Here is an 8,670-nt window from a genome sequence, read left to right on the forward strand (position 1 = left end):
AGACAGTTTCAAGTGCAGAATCACAATTAGGGTTGTCAGGCCCTGGTGGGGTCAGATGAGGCTCTGAGGACCGAGTATGATAGCATTGTCTTGCGTTACTATGGAACGAGACACCGGCAACGTTCCATGCACGCAGGTTGGATTTCAGGTGTCAGGTTCACGTGAGTTGTATGGCCTCTCACGTCGATGTATACACACGGCCTAGCCGCCCTCCCCTCAACCCGCTCATGACATCAGCCGGGGACAAGAGAAGGCAACAAGAACTGAAAGGCAATTTAGCCTGCACTCTGATGGGAGAACAAACTACAGCACACAAACCTGTGTGATGTGGTGAAGCCAGTCAACCATCCCCGAAGCTGGAGAAATAGACTGTCTAGACACACACAAAGCAAAGACACGCTCAAATAGAGGCTGCAGGAAGGCACAATGGAGGAAAAAAAAAAAGGAATTGTGCTGAAAAGCCTTTGAAAGTAACGGGGGACACTGATGAAATTTTGCTTTACAAATGAGTCGAGGGAGGTTGGTTCATACTCGTGTATGTCTCGCTTGAGAAATTGCTCGACTCCTGCCAAGAAACAGACATCGAAGTTTTCAGTCTTGCCTCATCCCTGAAATTGTTTGCATACGTCCGCAGTGCACAATGATATTGGCCGAATAGAATGTTGTCATGCTGTTTTGCGGTCGAGGATTGCTGATCGGGCAAACTCTGCGAATCTTGTACACTCACGAGACAAAAACGACCGTGCTGCCGTCGAGCCGTGTCTCTGTCCCGTCCTTAATCTAATTTATGAATAGCAATCAAACAGAAACTCAACTCTCGTCTTTTGTGGAGATAATAAAAAGGGTCGCTTGTGGGTGTAATAGTCGATTAATTGTTAACCGTCATGTTAATTCTTGATTGTGACGCAATTGAGTGCACTTCTTGCCTACCGACACTAGAGGCGCTGTTGCTTCGACTACGTCACAACTTCTGTTCCGCAAAACTACCAAAACCCTAATTCATTACCACGTTAACTCCTAAACACTGTAATGTCCGCTTTTGTTTGGGTAATCCTTTTTCCTCACAATATAACCATTCCGTCCGTCCCTTGCGGAATGAAAACTGGCATGATGCAGCAATGTCATTCGGTCACTTTTCCATCATACTTTTCCATATGTTGATGCCAGAAAAGAAGAATTTCTTTCAATTGCGCTGATAGCCTGGCTAAATCTGATTCTGTTGAACGTGTTGTATGGAGTGACAGCCCGCGACAGCTGAGGCGTGTACAAAATTAAACAATGTCACGAGAGACTCATTAACCACCTGCCACCGTTCAGGGCCGGGTCACTTTCCGACAACAAACAGTGCAGATTTCCCATCATAGCTACTCAGCTGACTCAGAAACTGCGAAAGTTCTATTTGTCAGGGTGACCAGATTCCGGAATTTGCCCGGACACACGCAAATGTAAAAATAGCATCCGGATCAGAATTGAAAATCATTTTGGATTTCATCATCTTAAATCTGCATACTTGTGCTTATGAAATAAAAAGATGCAAAAGGTTTCAAATACATTGCAAACATCTGCTGCAAAATTTTACTCACATGTGACTTTAGTTATTGGCCAGCGTTAATGTACTTGACAAATAATTTTGTTTTCTTGTGTGGTCAGATGATGAATAGAAAAACCAAGATATTATTTGACAAAATGATTTATTGAGAAACAGAAAAAAGGACAATTTATTTGGATTCTCTGTTCAAACCAAAACAAGAAGCCTTCAAAGTTTACCACTTGCAATCAGACTGAATGCAAATTCTGCTTCATTTTATCAAGCAAGCGTTTGATTTTTTTTTTTTTTTTCCACACTTTCACTTTGAGCCGCTGACTCGGCACAGTTGTCTCTTCTCCTAATTCACAAGTTTGTCTTAATGGCCACCTACTGTGACACGGCCAGCTTCAAGGTTGTGTGCAGGTGGCGCGACATTGTGTAGGGAAAACAAAGATACCGGTGATTCCAAATGCACTACTTCGAATCAATAGTTTGTGTTTTTTTAGTTCTGGAAAGGAAAAAAAAAAATCGGTATGGATGAGAGCTTTTTAACCCGAGTTGTTCATCATCTTGTACAGTTAGATAAGATAACAGCGTGGGGTAAACTGAGCAATGAGCCAAAGCTTTTAGGGGTGATGGATTTTTTTTAGGGAGATGGGTGTATTCAACAGGGGGAGTGTTGAGACATGTGGGTGGGCTGTGGTATGATGTCATTGCGCGATAAAGACAAATTGTGCTTTTTACCCCGGAGTGATGGAAGAACCTGAAAAGGTTCAACGCAACTCTCTTATTGCGCTGTATGACCGAGGCAAGAAACTCATTTGATTTCAGCAATACAGCAGTATGTGAGTTTAGACACGTTTTTCCCCCCCCTACATTTTAAATAAAGGTTTTAACAGTCACTCCCACGAAGCCTTTATCTATGCAAAGTATTTTCTTCATTCACTTTAATGAAGCATCAGCCGATCCTTTCTGAAGCGCCGATTCAATTCATCTTCACATTCCGGTCACGCGAGGGTAAAAAACAAATTGACCATCATCATAACCGCGATGAATTTTGCGACCAACCTCCGTCCACCACACTGCCCAAATATTGATATTTCTGAAGTCAGAATGAACACTTTTTCATCTTCATACAGTAAGTTGAGCTTTATTTTCTCATTTATGCTGCATTTGTAGTACTAGGTGGAAGGATCTCTGGTGGGATGGCAGGTTTACGGTCGTTCATTCGTAGCCCTACTTTTGATCGTGCAGACGGTTAACAATTCAAATTTTGCATTGGAAACTGAATAATTGCATCACTGACAGCCGCACTCGGAATACGACCGTGGCCTCTGCCGTGCTTATATGTCACCCCTCAGGTTTCTTTATTATGTTTTCTTTTCTTTCCTAGATGACTCTCTTGACTGTTTTGCAACCCCCTGAGCGCTCCTCTCTTTGTCACTCCCTCGTAGAGCCGAGGTCTTGTAAAAAAATGCAGCTGTGAAGACAAACTCCAGAGCTTCCAAGAAAAACGCTATCAGACGCCACGGGCCCAGCAAACTCCGGTTGATTAATTCGTTACTAACGGGCTCTGACATTGTTGCACACGGGAGATGTGAAAACTAGCGGCATTACTCACGTCTGATTGGGGTTTCTGCTCATAGTCACGCTTTTACCAAAAACACATTTGGAAGAGAAACACAAACGGCGTCCATCGACGGCTCTTGACGTGTTCGTAACTCCAGCCCACTCCCAAACAGGTGACACAAAAATGAAGAACAACATGGAGGAAAAGTTGATTTCACTTGTTTGGCGGTTGTATTTATTTCCCAGCACAAAATTAACCATGGCCAGATAAACACAGATTATTTGAACAGATCAGAAACACATGCGAGGGTCTGATGAGAAGCGAGCGAGGGCCAGATCCTCTCCCCCGTCTCATTCATTACCGTGAGGACTCGGAGAGTTTTTGGGCCTGGTTGACGTCGGCCGATCAAAGCCGCATCAGCAGATTGGATTACCAAACATACACTAATGATGATTGCCTTTTACAGCAAGATGAAGAGCAAAGAGCCGCGGCGAGAGTGCGAAGATGAAACGGGGAGAACGTGATATCTAGCCCTTGGTAAAAAAAAATATATATATATATATATATATATAGATTTTTTTTTTTTTGCTATGACGTTATTCTCATGGCTGTGTCGTTACGGTAAAGCTGAGCATATGCATTTGGCGTTGCTTGTTTAGCTCTCGTAAATGAAGATCCTCTCGCAAAAAGACAAGTCTGTTGCGCGATAAAACTAAATGACTCGTTTTAATTACTCTCATGCGGATGCTGGAAGGGAGCACTTCGGAGTCTTGGAGTGTCATGTAACGTGGCCTTAGCTTTGCTTTATTGTGAGTTACATAATTAGTTAAAGTAGGGGGGGTGGGCTTCACGTCGTGGTGTAAAAAAAAAAAAAAACATGTTACTGAGCAGTAATTACACTGATATTACGCTTCGGGAATGTCACTTAATCTCTCCATAAAGTTATTTGGGAAGCCAAGTTGATTCATTAAATTATATTTTTGTTTATTTTTGTTTTTAAAAAGCAAGAAAGCAATCAGTGTCAGGTGAAACAATGGCTGATATCGGAGGGCGGGAGGACACTAATGTGGATTAAGTAATTCTTTTGAAAATATTAAGCAATGCTTTTTGAAAAACAGTTGTTGTTGTTTTTTTTAAATTCCCTAATCTTTGTGTTTCCACTTGGACGTATTTGAGTTGGGTTGCTTTTGTGGCGCATCACATGGCGTCGCAGCGCGAACAGACTTCATTCCCTGCTGTGACGCAGTACACTTTATGTGGTACCGAAAATGGAAAGAGGAATGCAGTATTTTTGGTTCCCTCAAATTTGCTGTTTTTCTCACACACACACACACACACACACACACACACACACACACACACACACACACTGCAATCACGGCAACCGTATCTGTGAACGCGAGTCTGTTAAAAGTCTCCCATGACTCTGAAGTGTTTAGTCTGTGCTGGCCACCCCGCCATCTGCTTTACAGCTGCCTTCCTAGAAGGCAATGAGAATAAGGATAATACAGTAATTTGCTAACAAGTGTGGCAACCAATCAGGTCAAGGAGAAACGAGGGATGGAGGCAATTAAGATGAGCGGTCAATGTCAAAAGCAAGTGACTAACTATTCTGAGACCTTTTATTTTAAATGTGATGCAGGTCTTGTTAAATCTTGTTGTATTTTTTTAAATGGAGCGCAAATTTGAGTGGGCAACTGGGCCATGAACAGCGCGAAACAAAAGGGGGCTTAAGATTGACCCTTGTCTTCGTTAAGCCAGAGTGTTTTCGATGGGGTTCCCGTATTTGGATCTCATTAGCGCGCAGGTGTTCCTAATGTTGTGGCCGGTGAGTGGTTTACAATGTCTAAAGTTTTCCTGATGGATGGCGCATATCGTAAATATTTCCCGTAACTTCTTTGGTCTCTTGTTTTGCGCTCCATCGATGCTGCTAATTTGGCCCACACATCCTTCCTGTGTCGGCCCTCTCATGTGGTCTCGCTCTTCCATTTTTCTCAATGTCCAGTCATCGCCGGTGGAGCCCCCGCTACGGGCTTTCCCCGAGCCTTCGTCATTTGTATCTTTTCGTTCTCCTCCTTCATCCTTCTTTCCCACTCTCGTGCCCCTCAGCTCTGACACCGTACTCGCTTTGAAGTGCACTTTTAAGAGCACAATTTAACCCCCTCCTCCAGACACCGCACTCACTTCTCACCTTTTTAATAAACCACTCCGAGACAAGTGTCGCTCTTTTTTTTTTTCCTTTCTATTGCACTCTCACACACACCGTGAGTCCTTATAACGTTCCTGTAAATTCTGTGGTGACTCTTTCCCGTGGTACTGTACACGCGTGTACATGTTTATGCGTCTATGAGGCAAGAATGAGTGAAGACAAATGAAGAAAAAGTCTTTGGTGGTGCTTTGACTCACTGTGAATGTTGCTTCCGTTACTTTGATGCAAAATGAATCATAGGTGACCATGCGGGGCGGCAGGTGGGGAAGGGAGCAAGGGGGGGTGTAAAGGAAGCCATTAGCGCCGGAGTCCACCGAACTGTCGCTCAACATGTGCCGCTCGTCTTGTTCATTTAGCTGCACTCAATATAAATTTTGGATAACGTGCCAAAAAGTGAACGAAAGGCCACATCATCTTTACAGTGAGAAAATAAGCACAGTGAGAGCAAGTGGCAGACCTGAGTCCAGTTCTTCAGGGTATGGTAGCACCAAAAAAAAAAAAATATTTGTCTCTGTTGGTGTGGTCGTGACTACAACACTCGTCCCTGTTCATGAATTGGAATGTTGGGTCAAACCTTTAAAGCTTTCATCAGTCGGGTTCTGAAATCCCATCTCAGAGGCATTAGATGCACTGGAGATCAAGGTTCAAGTTCCTATACATGTACCCTCAGGCGGACTTTGATTGTAGTCAAGCGGGCAGAAAGAACCTCCTTGAGGTTCATTTAAACATGAACGATCTTCCCCGAAACCCAATTTCTTGCAGTTCACCAGCAGAAAGTTAAGCCCGATAAGCTGAACGACATGCAGCTCAGCCCTCTGAGACCGAAGGGATAGTCCAAATTTCAAACACGGACATACCGCATTCTCCTAAGAACTACCTCAGAAGCAGCTCAGCCTTTGAGAAGGGGACCGATTTCCTTTCCTTTTGTCTCCATTTTGGCCATTAATAACACAATATTGTCCAATGTGTCTGGGGAGCCAGCCTGGAGCCACATGGTTCCAGTTAGCCTCATCAGAACCTGATGTCGGGAGGCCACAGTGAACGAGAGAGGGACTGCAACGAGGCTGCTCGGCCTCCAATGGGAGCCGGTTGATTAAAAATCGCAGGGCCTTCCACTATTTCAGTCCTCAGGTAGAACGCCGAGTGATGTCCATGCGCAGTGATGAACATTTCCCATGGTCCGTTTTGAAATAAAAGCTGCAGAGAGAAATTGCTGTATATGCACCAGAATTTAATCAATTTATTTTGGGGGGCAAATTGAACACTGTGGTTGTGTAGTTTGAGTAACCTCGCCAAAATTGTTTGTTTTTGTTTTTTTGCTACGTCAGACTAGGCCAGAACGTCCCTCCTCCGCGGCCCCTCTCATCAGGTCTGTTTTGTAACACTTCATCAGTTTCTACCGCGGGCCAAATGTAGACCAGTCAGGCATGTTTGCATTAATATCGTCTTTGATCCGCAAGTCTGTTGTTCGCTTGTCTTTCAAACCCTCAAAGAGGCTCCGCGCTCATATTTCGATTCGGTTTGATTAAGCAAAAGTTTTTCATTGAAGATTTGGTCTTTAGCCAGCAAATAAACAAAAGTCTGTGAAGTCTTTGCGCCGAGTCCTTCATGTGGGGCACGCACGCATCCAACCCCCCCTGCCCCCCCCCCCCTTTTTGCTTTTCTGTCACACACTTTAACAAGGTTTGTGAATGTATGTGAGGGCCAGGGTGGGCCGCGGGCCAAGTTACATCTTGCAGCAATTAAGCCGCTTGTATCTCTTGGTGTGTACCTCTACCACGCTCCAGTTTCAAGGCCAGCGCGGCACATCTAAACGTAAGACGTTTGACTGCTTGGCAGTGGAGGTGGGAAGGTTCCGACATTGCAACAACACGTCATGTACGTAATCACTTCACAATAAAGTGCGGTCGTATTAGTTGGAACGTAATGTGTTTGTAATGATGTGCGGGGGGGGGGGGGGGTGATGAAGGGCAACGTGTTCTCATGAGAACTCAGTCGGAGATTGTACCAAAAGTCAAACTGTATTCCTTTTAGGTAAGTGAGGCGCGAAAATATGGTGGTCGGGCGGGAACGTGCTATGTCGCAATTTGGGGAATTCCATATTATTTCACAATTATTATTTTTTTGTTATTATTTGAATTTTTAGCACCGTTTTTGGAATTACAATGCTATTGACGTAACAACAGACCCTGAGAATAATGCAGCCTGCATACTTAAATATTGAATATTATATTCAGCCAGCGCTCATCTTGTTCAGTGTTAACAGTGGACCAGCAGAAGTTGATTGTTATGGTGGTTGACGGTTTCGGAATAAATTTAATCCCACATTGTCAATACGAGCAGTATCATACATCATATCATACAAAGCAGTGTTTTTATTGTTCGTTGGCGTTTGTTTTGGTGTGTATAACCATACAATGACCCCAATGAAGACAACCACGAAAGAAAATGAATGGATGCGTTTGGAACTTAAGGTTCGCAAGGCTAAAAAACGGAAAGAAAAAGGTCGTTCTTACCTGTGCAGTTTTTGCTTCTATTTCCATTGTGTCCTTTGGTGTTGTTCTCCGACTGTAACTCCGCGCTGGCATTTCTCATGGCTGCCTTTACTGACATGCCCAAGTGTTCCCCAGAGGCCGCATGCCTAAAGCAAAGTCTTGGGAGGCACTTTATGTAGATTTGGTGTCACCCAACATTTTTTTTTTTTTTTTTTTTTTTTGCTGTATGACAACACAAATGTTTCCACTGGTACTAAAATTCATATGAACCTCTTTAGCCACACTTACAGTGATAACCTCTTAATCCATTTCTTAGTAGCCTTTATTCAGCAGTGGTTATTTTTTATTGCGTAAATTGACCGCACGAAGTGCAGCCGAATTTGGCATCTCACCGAAGATTTGTGGTTGTTTATTTGAATATTGGACGAATATGCACGGACCCCGGAGACCCGACTATTTGTATACAATTAATAAAAAAAAAATCACGATTATTATGAGTCTGTTGCCTAAACTTTCCACAGCAACAATAAGAACATGACATTTTCAGTCGCGCATTTCGAAGGAATTAGGTCAAATCTCTCAAGCGCCTTTAGAAGGACAACACTTAAGCGCGTACGGAGACACGGTCACTTCGGGGCAAGCACGTGTCACATTGTGACGCACTTTTAGTGGGAATCAAACAACAATGTTTACCAGGCGCGGATCATGTCATTATTAAGAAATGCACCGGATAAACAAATGATAAGCAGAGGAGTTGAATCTTAAAGTGGCAGGCAAAACTCTGTGACAGCAGTGATGAATTACCACCGAGTGGTGGTTTCGGTCACCAAAACAACCCCCCCCCCCCAAAAAAAAAACTGACCTATTC

This window comes from Hippocampus zosterae, chromosome 18 (assembly GCF_025434085.1).
Source record: "Hippocampus zosterae strain Florida chromosome 18, ASM2543408v3, whole genome shotgun sequence".
NCBI classification, from domain to species: domain Eukaryota; kingdom Metazoa; phylum Chordata; class Actinopteri; order Syngnathiformes; family Syngnathidae; genus Hippocampus; species Hippocampus zosterae.